Here is a 14,051-nt window from a genome sequence, read left to right as displayed (position 1 = left end):
TTCGTATTATAACGAAATATGTGTATTTAATATAGAATGACAATGTATAATAGAATTTTTAATGGTTGTAAATTAAAGTTTACGGTTTTATTATATTCTACTTGCATTGTAGTATAATAGTCTAATCATATTTTAATCATCTCTCTGAGCATAAGCACAAATGCATTGTACCGTCAACACTACTTGTATAATGTTTTAGTATATTCCACTTGTATTAACATTATTTAAATTTATAAGTTCGTAGCTCGCACATATTCAGTGATGGCACCAGGTGGGAGAGTACGTCGTTCGCGCACTGGATCTACTCCTTCTACCCATGATGCGACGAAGCTAGCATCCCCATCACATGTTGCTTCATAGGCGTCTGATCCCTTAGTCCCGCATACACCGGGCACTACATGTAAGCCTAGACGTATATTTCTCTTAATGATTTCTGTTTATATTTAGACTTACATATTTCTTTTGCAACAGCGTCGTCGACCAGCCGACGAGGACATGGACTCACGCGCAGGTTGCTTTTAGAACGACTTACGCGTGAGGGTAGGGTGACAATAGAATTCCCACAGGACTGGATTAGACCTATTGGGAACAATGCCATGTTGTTTACGTCGGAGGTCAGTGTCTTATGCAGACCTCTGATCTCCCCACCACCCCCCGTTTTGGAGACGTGATAGATGATGTGTGATAGCTCATCCGTCAGTGCCTTGAGGTAAATTTTGGTAAATTAAATTTTTTTTTTATAAAAGTTCATTTATGGTTAAGTTATTTTCTTAATAAGTTTACTGTCTTAATCTATTATTTATGAAACTGAAGGATAAATTTGACTTGGATTTGAGTGTTCCGCGCATCTCCCATGCCGCCGACGACATGATGAAGGAGCGGTTCAAGGATTACTGCAGTAAGTTACACCAATAGTACAAGTGGTGCATGAGCCACGAGGAGGCCATACAGTCCGCACCGCTGCACGTGATCGATGAGGACTAGTGGATACTCTGCGATAGGTTTTCATCTGATTCTTTTCAGGTAAGATTTACATATTTATGATATCTTAACATAATAATTAAATTCACAATTAATAACAATATATTATGAATAATGTGTTCAGAAGAAGAGCAAAATAAATTCTAACAACAGAGGAAAGTTAGAAGTGAACCACGTATCTGGTTCAAAGTCATTTGTACGACTTTGTCACGACATGGTAAGAAAGTAGTGGTAATTATTACGTTTATATATTCTTTCCATGCATTTATATTAACTATATTGTCTTTTCAATTGCGCAACGAGATTTCGTTACTGGCCAGGAGCTCGGACTAGTAGACTTCTACAAAGGGACTCACTGTCGGCAGGCGACGAGATCTTGGGTACATCCTAGAGCCAGCAAGATTTGGGTACAAATTCTTACATTGTAAAATTTATTTGCATTAAATTATAATAATGTCATTTATTATGAAAATTCATATGTTTTCATTACAGGAGGAGATGGACACCTTACATAGTTAGCCCACTCCCGATGGTACTTAGCGGAGTGAGTCAGAGATCCTGAGTCAGGTGCTTGGCACCCGTTCTGGATATGTGCATGGGTTTGGCCATGGTGCTATGCTCATGGCGCCCGCTAGAGCTGCCTCCAGCCGATCCATCGTTGTTGGCGACAGTGCCGTATGCCGAGCTGATACCGCAAAGAGAGAGGTTCAACAGCTACAGGTCGTCGTCGATTACATCAACGATCAGCTGGATAGGCAGAGGTCGGAGCAGGAGAAGAAAATGATGGATCAGCTGGCAAGGCAGAGGGAGGAGCAGGAGAGGAGGATGGATGATCAACTAGCAAGGCAGAGGGAGGAGGATGGAGGAGATGCGGGTGCAACATGAGCGACGGATGATAGAGATGTTTCAGGTTATCGCTGCATGCTTACCTACTGATGCCCCACCACCTCCACCTTCATCTTTGTGATTTTTTGTATATTTGTTTATGATGTTAAGTTTATATGTATTTATGCGTGAATGAATGTGATGCGGATAAGATTGTTTGCGTTTGGATGAATGTAGTTTAGATGGATGTGAATGTGAATATGATGAAATATATTGTTAACAGGTGTATATCAGGAATTTTGTGTGGAATTTTGAGCTGTATATTAAAAAAATGGACTTTTAGTGACGAAGATTTTCGTAGCTAAAAGTTTTGTAATTTATTTTTAGCAGTGAAAATTTTCGCTGCTAAAAGTCCTGTAAAGTTTTTAGCAACGAAAGTTTTCATTGCTAAAAGTGTAACAAATTTTTTGGCAGCGAAAATTTTCGCTGCTAAAAGCCATGTTCAGTTTTTTTAGCGAAGAAAATTTTCGTCACTAAAAGTGGAACGATTTTTTAGCAGTAAAAATTTTCGCTGCTAAAAGTCTTGGAAATTTTTTAGGAAAGTACAACGAATTTTTTAGCAGCGAAAATTTTCGCTGCTAAAAGTCTTGTACAGTTTTTTTAGCGATGAAAATTTTTGTCACTAAAAGTGTAACGAATTTTTCTAGTAGCGAAAATTTTCGCTGCTAAAAGTCTTGTACAAGTTTTTTCGTCACTAAAAGTGTAACGAATTTTTTTAATAGCGAAAATTTTCGCTGCTAAAATTCTTGTACAGGTTTTTTAGCGACAAAAATTTTCACTACTAAAAGTCTTGTACAGGTTTTTAGCGACGAAAATTTTTGTCGCCAAAAGTGTAACAAATTTTTTTAGCAGTGAAAATTTTCACTGCTAAAAGTCTTATATAGTTTTTTTAGCGACGAAAATTTTCATTGCTAAAAAGCTTGTTTTAGCGACGAATTGGATTTTTCGCTGATAAAGTCCTTGTACGTCGGTCTTTTAACGATGAATTTAGCGACGAAAATTTTCGTCGCTAAAGGGTTTTAGCTACGAAAATCTGACTTTTAACGAAGAAATTTTTCGTCGCTAAAAGTGATATTTCTTGTAGTGGCAATAGTCAGCCAATATCTACCCGGCACATCAATAGCGGACCCAATCATGAGCTTGTCAAACTCAGCCTAGTTATGCCCACTACCCTTGGGGGGGTAAGGCCACCACCCCTTCCCAACCGACCACGACACAATGGGAGAAGCGGTCTGCTGGTATTCGGTACTCGGGCGCTCATGTATCCACTTAGTCTCGACGTTGGGGCTCCTCATGGCCTCAGAGGTTTAGGGGTTTTCACCCAAGGCCATCTATGATGGCCCGTTGCTAGTAACAGATTTCTGGTGTCCCATCTGACCATCTACGACATGCATGTGGAGGCTACGACTCTGGTGTCGCTAGGGCATATAGTAATCACAACACACACTGTAAGATGCATGAGTCATGCAATCCAGTCACACATCAATCCTACGCATACCATGCACTCAAGTGAGACAATCTCCGCCTATCTGGGAGTCTCATAACAACCTGCCCAATGACATATGCAATGGTCAACCACATCTCATAACAAACATGTAGATGATGCGTATAGGCATGTATCATGATGCTATGCTGTCACATACTCATAATCGGTATCGACAATCGGCACCGATAGTCGGCATCGATAATCAGCCTATACAATCGGCCTGATAATCGGCCTTGACAATTGGTCTTGGCAATCGGAATCGGCCTCGACAATCAGCCTAACAAATGGCCTAAGGGAAAGGTCATAATGTGGAGATTTAGACATTATTGTTTATCAATGTGGACATTCAACCAACATTACTCCCAAGGAGTGGCCCACATAGAACCTAACATATAATGGGCCCACTTCTTGGGAGTAATGTTGGTTGAATGTCCACATTGATAGGCAATGATAGTTAAATGTCCACATTGTGACCTTTCCCTTAGGCCCTATGTTAGGCCGATTATCATGGCCGATTCCGATTATCAAGGTCAATTCTGATTATCGAGGCTGATTCCAATTGTCGAGGCCAGTTGTTGAAGTAGATTCTGATTGCCGAGACCGATTGTCAAGGATAATTGTATCGGCCGATTATCAAAGACGATTATCGATGTCAATTATCGGTGCCGATTGTCGATACCGATTATGAGTATGTGACAACATAGCATCATGATACATGCTCATATGCATCATTTGCATGTTTGTTATGAGATGTGGTTAACCATTGCATGTGTCATTGGGCAGGCTGTTATGAGACTCCCTAAGAGGCGAAGATTGTCTTACATGAGCGCACGGTATGTGCAGGATTGATGCGTGATTAGATTGTATGACTCATGCATCTTACAGTGCGTGTTGTGATTACTGTACACCCTAGCGACATCAGGGTCGTACCCTCCACAGGCATGTCGTGGATGGTTAGATGGGACATAGAAAATCTGTTACTAGCATGGGGCCGCCATAGATGGCCTGAGTGAAAATTTCTAAACCTCCGAAGCCAGGAGACGCCCCAACGTCGAGACCGAGTGGATACATGAGCGCCTGAGTGTCGAATACCAGCAGGCCGCATCTCCTACTGTGTCATGGCCGGTTAGAAAGGGGTGGTAGCCTTACCCACCCGAGGGTAGTGGGTATAGCTAGGTTGAGTTTGACCAGCTCGTGATTGGGTCCGTTATCGACGTGCCAAGTAGATATTGGCTGACTACTACCCAGTCGGATAGTGAGGTCTCTTCCACTTGCATGATTGTACATCCAGTGAGTAGCGATTGCATGTAGAGTATACTAGACCCCGGTGATAATCACAGAGATGTACAATACTGATATGTAGACTTATTGAGCAGGACTTACATACTCATTCACTCATCCATTCACTATCCACTTGGGCTGGTGGTGCGTAACTATTTGTTACATGTACCTTCATAATGGGCAGGATTTCAGTTGGGGCGTGCGACTAACCTAAGATCAACAGTTTACTACATTAAGTCTGACTATCTAAATTTAGGTATGGAACTGGTTTGGATAGAAGTCCCTTGTGATGGACCCCTGGCTTGCGATACTACGTACTATCATCCCGACTTCACTCCAGCTTAGTCATTTCATTCGCACCGCATATTGCATTGCATTCGCAACATTTAGCATTTTGGGTTACTTTATTTCTGCATTTATATGGCTTAGATGAGGTTGATGGTATTCGTGGCTCATTACGATTTGTACATTGTATTACATCCTCGGCATCTAATATTTGGCTCATTATGATCTGCATTCCGTACTCTGATATTGTATGACTCGTGGACTGGTCAGTATTTCCGCTTACTCTGATATCGTATGATTCATGATCTTGCCAGCATTTTTGATATTGTATGATTATGGTATTGTTTTGAATACTCGGCACTTACCTTGTGCACACACTTTCACTACTCTCTAAGCTTTCTATAAGCTTATACACGATATATACGTGCAGGTGGCGTTAGGTCGCAACAACGTTGAGCTTGAAGTGTGTAGCCGTCTTCTGGAGTTTTGATTTTGACATATGTATTTCCCTTCCAGCATTGTATTCAAATGTTTATATTAGTGGATATGTGATGATGATGTTGCCTTTGTGATTTGGGTATACTTGTAGTTATGCTTCTTACGAGACAAAAGTACGTTGAAAAATCCTTCTTATAGGATCCCAGGATCGAAATCTGGCGTATTGACGCTGGGAGCTGAGAATGGGGTACTACGGAGGTTGTCGGCACCGGATTCAATGATCGAAAATTTTGTGAGCCCAGTTTTCGAGTCTGGGGCGTGACATCACCCATGTGACTCTATTGTTACCTTCACATGTAGCTCGGTCTGCTGTTCTTTCTCTCTCGGTGTGTTGCCTAGGGGACTTGCATGTCACTCTACGCGTCAACTTCCATAGTTGCATTCTCATCTATTGTTATGCTTCTCCAGAAGTGTCATCTATGCTAAACACATCATATAGGTGCCTAAGCATTGCCCATGCATTCCATATGTCAGCCTCACCGTTGGTGCATCAATCTGCCCATGGATTTTTTTTATGTCCTAACAATAAGAAATGACCAAAGCAGAACTATACATTCTCATTGAGTCTCATTCTTAAATGTATGTACAATATTGGGTATTTTTAATGATTAAAAGGATGATGTGATTTTACTCTTAATTAGTCATTTCTAGGGTGTTATTATTATATGGCATTCATAAGAACTCACTTATATGAGTATTGGAAATGAGGTCGCTTCCTGATGTTTGATAATTTTGACCACTCACTTGAACTCATGAATCTAGGATTGAGCATAAGGCAATTAATATGGAATAATTTTAGAACATGTGGCAATTGAAAATACGTGTATTACATGTCCGGTTGTATCATGTAGAAAACTAGTTCAAGACCATCGTCACTAAGAATTCTAACACAACTTTGATTTCTCTATACTAAGTGAAGGTTCAAGTCGATAAGACACCTTCTCTTATAGGCATATTTTCCTTACATACCATAACCTCGTTATTTTAAAAATAGTGGGGGATTGCTGGTTTTTTTTTTTTTTTTTTTCTGTGTATATAAAGAAGATGAGGAGAATGGTTATGGCTTCTGGTGACTATTGGTGACCATTCATTTGTGAATGGTGATGCCTCCTAGTAAATGAAGAATCTTTTAATTTCAAATTAAAGTGAAGGGATGCCATTAATGGTGGAAGGAATCTATTAATGAAGAGACACCACCTTGAAAGGTCATTTAAGTATGAAAAGACATCTAACTTTTCATGAAGGGGACTCTTTAGTGTTCATTGAAGGTCCATAAAAACTCATATTTGGGTCAACTTCAATTACAAAAACTCCAACAATCTTCTCTCATTCTTCTTCTTTTTATTCATTTTCATTTTGGGTTTTTTAAATAGATGTAGAATTTTTTGGCGGTAAACTGCAAACAAAATTTTCGGGCAATAAGTTGCAACCATTTTTTCAGTTGGTAGGCTATAACAATATAGAAGTCAAGTATGTATGTTACAAAGATGTGTTTGGGGTACTGCTTTTTTCCTTTTTGAAGGCCAAAGCCTACATTTCTATTGTTTTGGAGAAGAGGCTTATTGAATCCTAAAGGCGGATTTATTGTAACCCTCTTGCAAACTAATTTAACCACCAATAAGATGTGCATGGCGCGTTAAATACAACGACATCATAACGTGCCTTAAGCCTATCTTTAAGTGAAGGGTTTTTCCTTCTTTTTTTTTTTTTTTTTTTTTTTTTTTTTTTTTGACCTCAACTCTTACCAGAAACTCTTACAGGGAGCTCCTACAACTTGAAGTCCCATGGATCCTACTGAGATATCTATGTAAAATCTACTCTATCCATTAGTTTCGCAAGATCATTTTACATGAGAACCCAAAAATAAATGGGGATGGAAACGTCCGCCATTGAAATCTTTCAGCTGCTCACCATGATGTTCAACATCATACTTCTAAAACTCACGGATTCGACTCTAAACTCAGGTGAATCAACTCGAATCAAGTCAGCCACACAATTAGGAGTGTTTTAGTAATTTTTAATTTTTTTATTTTTTTTATAAAAAAAGTGTAGAAAACAAGAATCAAATATGCATCAATGTTTTAGAATACAATTCCATTACCTACTTGCCAAAAGAATTTTTTTTTTTTTAATTTCATTAAAGGATAAATTTTATATATGAAATGATTGACATATTTATTCACAAAGATTATTCGTCAATTACATATTGTATAATACCAAATCAAGTCAATTTAAGATTCATTTAAGCCTTCCAGAACACCAGCCCCGACAAGACATCCAATTGTATTGAGTTCGGGTTTCTGAACTATAGGTTAGATGTCATGTAACCCGTTCATAAGGCCATTCCCATTGGGATGAAGGGAAAAGTCAAATATCAGCCTAATCCAAACTTCTCTATGCCCCCATTAAGATTTCAATGGCGGGCATTCAGTACCCACTGTTTCTCGTGGTGTGGGCAACTTGAGTCTTGTTTCTAGTTTTTTTCTGTCTCTTATGGTAACATGAGCTGGAGACACTACAAGAAAATTTGACCGACGGTAAAGGCCCAGAAAACCGCTAGTAAAGGCTTTGTCTGCGGTCAGGTAAGTGCTGGTAAAGGTCACGTCAATAAAGGCTTTACCGGCGATTTTGCTAGATGCCCCTAAATTGTCAGATTTTGCTGCACTAATAGAAAAATGGTCAAACACTATGGATAAAATCCGTAGCTAAATATGCTATGGTTATAGCCACTAATACCGTGGCCATAACTTTTAAAGGTATGGCTACGGATTAACTTCGTAGCCATAAAACTTATGGCTTTTGATAATACATAGCCATAAAACTTATGCCTTTCTCATCAAAAGTGAAAAAAAAAAAAAGGAAGAAGAAGAAGAAGAAGAAAGAAAAGAAATCTTAGCGATTATACGAGTGAAGCACTCGCTGCTGCTGCAAGGGAAAGGAAACGAACCAGTTGTTTGGGTGATTCTTCAAGGGAAGCACTCAGCCTAACCAGTCAGTTCTAACCTACAAAACAAATCTTAGCCATTAGCCACTGTTCCAGGTTATTCCATAGATACTTATGGTCCAGATATCAATCTTATGGTAAGAGATGATTACAAACTAGTAAAAAAAAGCTCCACATGAATTTATATCCAAAAGAAAGAAAGAAAGACAACTTTTAATGCAATAAACATGGAAAAAATGGTCAGTTCCATTGCTAAGAACACCCCAATTTGGTCTTTCTAAAGCCAGATGACGGTTGTTAAAATGATCAGCTTGACGATCCAATCTTGTTCCATTTGGCTGAGAGGATTATCATTGCTGCAACCAAATAATGTAAATTATTTGTGGAAACTGAGCATAAATGTGGCCATGATGTTGGCAATGCCCTTATGTATGTATGGCTAGTTATTGACATGGGAGCTGAAATGATAATAAGATTTAGCGGACACTACAAAAAAAAATGTGTAAAACCGGCACTTTGGGTGCATCATGCACCGGCGCTATTTAAAAGTGGGCCACGGATGTTTCTATATAAAAATAAAAACAAACCGCGATTTCCATTTCGCTCCCAACTCTCTCTCTCTCCCGACGTCTCTCTCTCTCTCTCCCTCTCCCGACGACTCTCTCTCTCTCTCTCTCTCTCTCTCCTGACTCTCAGCTTCTTCCTACCCCCCGACTCTCTCTCTCTCTCGCGTGCGCGACTCTTAGCTTCTTCCTACTCCCGACTCTCTCACTCTCTCGTGCGGGAGCTGCCATTAATTTCAGGGCTTAAATGAAGATCTGAAACAGGTAAGAGTCTAGATTTCATCAATTTCAACCTTAGTGATTTCCTAATTAGGGATTTACAATGTTGAAACCCTAATTAGGGATTTACTATGTTGAAACCCTAATTAGGGATTTTTCAGGTTTTTGGAGTCGAGGAATGGTCGAATTAGGGTTTCAAAGAGCTACATTCCTATGGTAAGCTTCAGATCTCCAAGGATCTCTCTCTCTCTCTCTCTCTCTCTCTCTCTCTCTCTTATTTTTAGAAGATCATGGCAGGGTTTTTGGTTTTGTTTGCTGGCTTTCTTTCTAGTGTTTATGGTTTGATTACGGCGTTCATCACTCTCTCTGTCTTCCTTGATTCTCTAATACTGCATTGGAGAGGTGAATTTTGGTGGGGTTTTTTTTTCTCTCTGATTAGGGGATTTTAGCGAGATCTGGTTGATCGAAATTGTTCTGAACAAAATGCACTGAATGATTATAAGGTTATGGTTTTTTTTTAAAAAAAAATTTATTTTAATTTTTTAATTATATATTTTGGGTGGGATTTGTGTTTTTGTTTTTTAGTTTTTTTCTAGTTAGGGTTTTAGATCCTCTGATTTTATTCTCATGCGACGGTAAAGTGGTAAATAGTGTTGGAATGGTCTGGCGGCATTTATGCTTGTATTCAAATGGAGTTTGAGCTGCTTCTGGTGTCTGTATCTTGTGCAGAGCTTGAATTATGGGTTTTGGAGGTTTTAGGGTTTCTGCCTTAGCAGCTGCGGCATGGGGAAATCTCCAGGAAAATGGATCAAGACGGTTCTGTTCGGGCAGAAATCTTCTAGATCTGAAGCATCGAAAGGAAGAGAGGCTTTGGTGAGTTTTATCTGCCTTGGCATCACAAAAGAATTTGGCTATCAATCGTCAAGCCTAATTTGTAACTGTTTGTTATTCAGATCTTTTGAGGGAGATGTTTGTGAACCAAAGGGAATGAACTTTGTGCTTTGGATTTTGCCATGGAAGGTGGCAGTGATCCGGAAGGGAGTCAGTTTCTGAGGTTTCTCTTTTCTCCATTTTCATTTTTTTTTTCATTTAAGAATGTTAAATTGTGTCAATCTCTATGGAAAGAACTGCAGTTTTAAATTTTGAAGTTGTCAGTTATTGGAAAGATCCTTAACCACTCAACAGGGCCAAATAAATAAACCACAACAAGGTCTTCAAATCTGAGTTGTTCGTAGTACATGGGCCACCCAGAATAATGCCAAGTACAAATTGAAAACTGAGCTTAGTGGGCCAACTCTTGGACTGAGCATTCTATGATATCTCTATCTTTTAATCTTCACCATTCCTTTAGAGGCCACAAATCCATGGCTAGAACTGCATATTAAAGTCTGTTTATGTACGAAGTCATTGGTCACCACAGCTGAATGTTGTCACAAACTTCTACATATAGCCAATCCTTTTCTGGAACTTACAGTCATTTTATCTTTAAAAATATCCACTACTCATGCAACGATTGTACATAAACTTCTACATATAGCCAATCCTTTTCTGCCTAAGTGTCATACATGTATAACATCTGATTTGTTCAAAAGGTTTGATGGACCATAGTGATCATCATAGATAAAAATCAGACTTATCCACTCATTGGGTGGGTCACACCAGTACACTGATGATGATCATGGTATGGCCCAAACAGATGAAATGTTCAACACACGTTATGTGAAAATTTATAAAAACTGCATATTCGTATGATCATAAGATATCCAAATGGGTATTTCTTTTTTGGAATAAACTGCCCAAATACAATCTATTGTGGATTAATTTACAAGCATTTTCCTTCAAAATATATGAATTTTAATTAAAATTATAAAAGCATTAAAAAAGTAGAATCCCAGGTAAAGCTGGTCATACATGATCATTCGTGTCCTTGATTAAATTTCTTAAGGTTCCGTACATTTGTATCTTGTTAAGATCATTCACTATTTTAAAACATGCATATTATTTTTGGACATGCATAGACCCATATTGGTTGATGATATTTGGGGAATTATCCTGTTGGGAGGGATGGTACTATGTAATTGTTTGCATTGCAAATTTTGGCCGAGTTTGGATTTGTTGGGAGTCTAGAAACATGCACATCAATAATTTTATGTTTTTTGACAATAGGTTTATCTTTTAGCCATGGGTAAAATTTAGGTCAGGGTATGGGCTATTTACTAGTTAGGTCTTAAAATCAATCCATTCCTTAAACCTGTAATAAGTTCATCTTCTTTGTTTCAAATTCAGTACTTCATGGTAATTTTTGTTTTTCCCATGCCAGTTGCAGCATAATTATATTTTGGAGAATTATCCTGTTGGGAGGGATGGTGCTGTGCAGTTATTTGCATTGCAAATTTTGGCCGAGTTTGGATTTGTTGGGAGTCCAGAAACATGCATATCAGTAATTTAATGTTTTTTTAGCATAGGTTTATCTTTTAACCATGGGTAAAATTCAGGTCAGGGTGTGAGCTATTTACTAGTTAGGTCTTAAACTCAATCCACTCTGTGAACTTGTAATAATCCTAAATATGCCTGGATTTGGTGGTGGCCACTGCTCAAGCATGGTCCATTTGCTACCCTCCTTAGAGGAGTGATAGTGGGTTGGGTTTGGCCCTGTTCAGCGTCAGCCCATGCCCAACCCATTTACTAAAAGGGCCAAGAATTTTAGCCCAATCCTAACTCATGATCCATGACCATGCGGCCAGACCAAACTTAAAATTCACCAAGCACAATCCCAACCTGACCTGACCCACTGAACTGTAAATAGGTTGCGCTCAAATGACCTGACCTGACCCACCACACCAAAGACCTTTGTATATCCATTGATTCTTTCACTTTACATGTGGCATACATGTATTGATCCAAACTCAAATCATTGGGCCATCTTTAGACGGGGCGGGGCGGGGCCTCAAATTCAGATTCTTTGGGAAGTTGTAAGTTTTAACCTCTTACTAATGGAAATTTATTCTTTGAATTTGCTTCATTTTCAGTTTAGAGTCCATTTGACAATCACCAATTATGTGGTTTCGTTCAGCGTAATATTTGAATCATGCAACATCTAGAACTAAGCCTAGGCAGTGTTTTAAATATCGATGATATCGGCCGATATATCCCACAATATATCTTGTATCCCACCAGTGCGATATGAAATGTACAAGTAGTGTGATATATCCCACATGTTAGATCTGGTGAGCATTTTCAAATTTCAATCCTTTTATTTTCTGTAATTTATGTTTTCGTGCATTTCTTCAATGTTATTGTAATAGTAAATATCTACTCCAATTGTTGTTTTTTAATGCATTTCAGGTGGACAGGTTTTTCAATGATATGCCTACCACATCGCATATGAGTAATGCAGGGCTGCCCATTTTTGGAGGTTTGTGTCCTTGTCTCACATATGATGCTCTTGTGCATCTTTGGAGGGACAACATGTCTAATTTTGTTTCGGATCTGTGACACAGGAAATGGTTACTATAAGCGTAGATGGTTCTATACTTGATCTAATATCCAAAATTATGTTGTATCTTTGACTTGGATCACCTGGGAAGTTTTTGAAGGAAAAGAAAAAGGATAGAGATGTAGAAGGTATATATATTATATCACCGATATATCCCTTCTTCTCTTTAGTTATGTATATATTATATCACCAATATCACACGTCATCTCTATAGTTCTGTAGTCTGTATACATTGTAGCACTTTATCAGGATTTTTAATGTCATGAGAATAGCCTTATAAGCCATGAAACTATGAATACCCACCCAGTATCCATATGAGATAGCATTCGCTATATTTCAGGACTTGATGAAAATTTTTAATTTTGCCAGGCATTTTAATGTGAAGTATTGCTTTCTTACTTGCAGCCCCTTACTCTAACACCTTACTCATGTGAACATGTCTCATGTTTGGGAGGGCCTCACTGCCTCACTATGGATGTAACCATTTCCATAATAAAAAAAAAAGGTAGGTCAAATGATCCCAATCCAACTGGTAGGATTGTCCAATGGGGTGTGAATTTTGGGATATGGCCCATCCATGGTAGGGACCTTCTTGAGGGTTGGTACAGATCTCACTTACATTTGCCACTTGTACGAAAAGTGAGTTCCTATGTAAAATGTCCTTACTTCTTTAATGCAGGTAAGCTTTCTGTTATTGGCAATGAATACAATGAGGATAACAAACCCTCATAACCTGCTCCCCAAAAGAATCAGTGTGATTTAGCAACTGAATGAGATGTGTTTTTTCTGCATTCAGCAGTAGGTATCCGAATTCAACCGAGAGTGTATAATCCAATGATCAAAAGTATAGGATCTTCCAATCTTCTAAAACTTAGGGGAATTCCCTATCTCCTTGGTTAAGCATTGTACCTTGGTAAATAGCATTCAATACTACAGTTTTCCAGTCTGTCTGTCTACCTGGATTTGCCATTTGCCTCTCACTAGGAAGTTGCATTGATAGGGACATTCATATCGCATTGTAATGTCTTGCTTTTTGAGCTAATGTGTGACGGTTATTTCTGCTTTGCAGTGCTATTGGCCAAAATCTGTAAACAAGTACTTATGTTTGGGAGATTTGCTTTGCGGTTCTCATTTCCATCCGTGGCTTGGTTTTATTTTCACTTCTCATTGGTAATATGCAGGTTATCACTAATTCTCATTTCCATCCGTGGCTTGGTTTTATTTTCAATTCTCCTTGGCAATATGCAAGTAACTAATTCCTCAACCATCTCATGGCCAACATCAATTTGAGTCAGCATAAACCTTTGGATCCTTTTTTTGAAAGGTATATTGGCTCTAAGCCAACTCCCAAGCCCGCAAATAAATTCAGCCCACAAATGTATTTCTTGCAATATCTCAAAATCTGAATGATAT

The 14,051-nt window shown here is 38.7% G+C and overlaps 2 long non-coding RNA genes across 2 annotated transcripts; both read left to right on the top strand.

The window, feature by feature from the left end:
• Positions 1–9,099: 9,099 nt before the first annotated feature.
• LOC131244560 (uncharacterized) lies at positions 9,100–10,820 on the top strand. Its single transcript, XR_009170388.1, has 3 exons — positions 9,100–9,358; positions 9,872–10,015; positions 10,096–10,820. It is a non-coding gene; the product is annotated as an uncharacterized LOC131244560 (long non-coding RNA).
• Positions 10,821–12,419: 1,599 nt separating this feature from the next.
• On the top strand, positions 12,420–12,675 carry LOC131244559 (uncharacterized). The gene is made up of 2 exons (XR_009170387.1): positions 12,420–12,557; positions 12,643–12,675. It is a non-coding gene; the product is annotated as an uncharacterized LOC131244559 (long non-coding RNA).
• The last annotated feature ends 1,376 nt before the right edge of the window (positions 12,676–14,051 follow it).

This window comes from Magnolia sinica, chromosome 4 (assembly GCF_029962835.1).
Source record: "Magnolia sinica isolate HGM2019 chromosome 4, MsV1, whole genome shotgun sequence".
In the NCBI taxonomy this organism is placed as follows: domain Eukaryota; kingdom Viridiplantae; phylum Streptophyta; class Magnoliopsida; order Magnoliales; family Magnoliaceae; genus Magnolia; species Magnolia sinica.
This window is presented reverse-complemented; position numbering and strand designations above follow the sequence as displayed.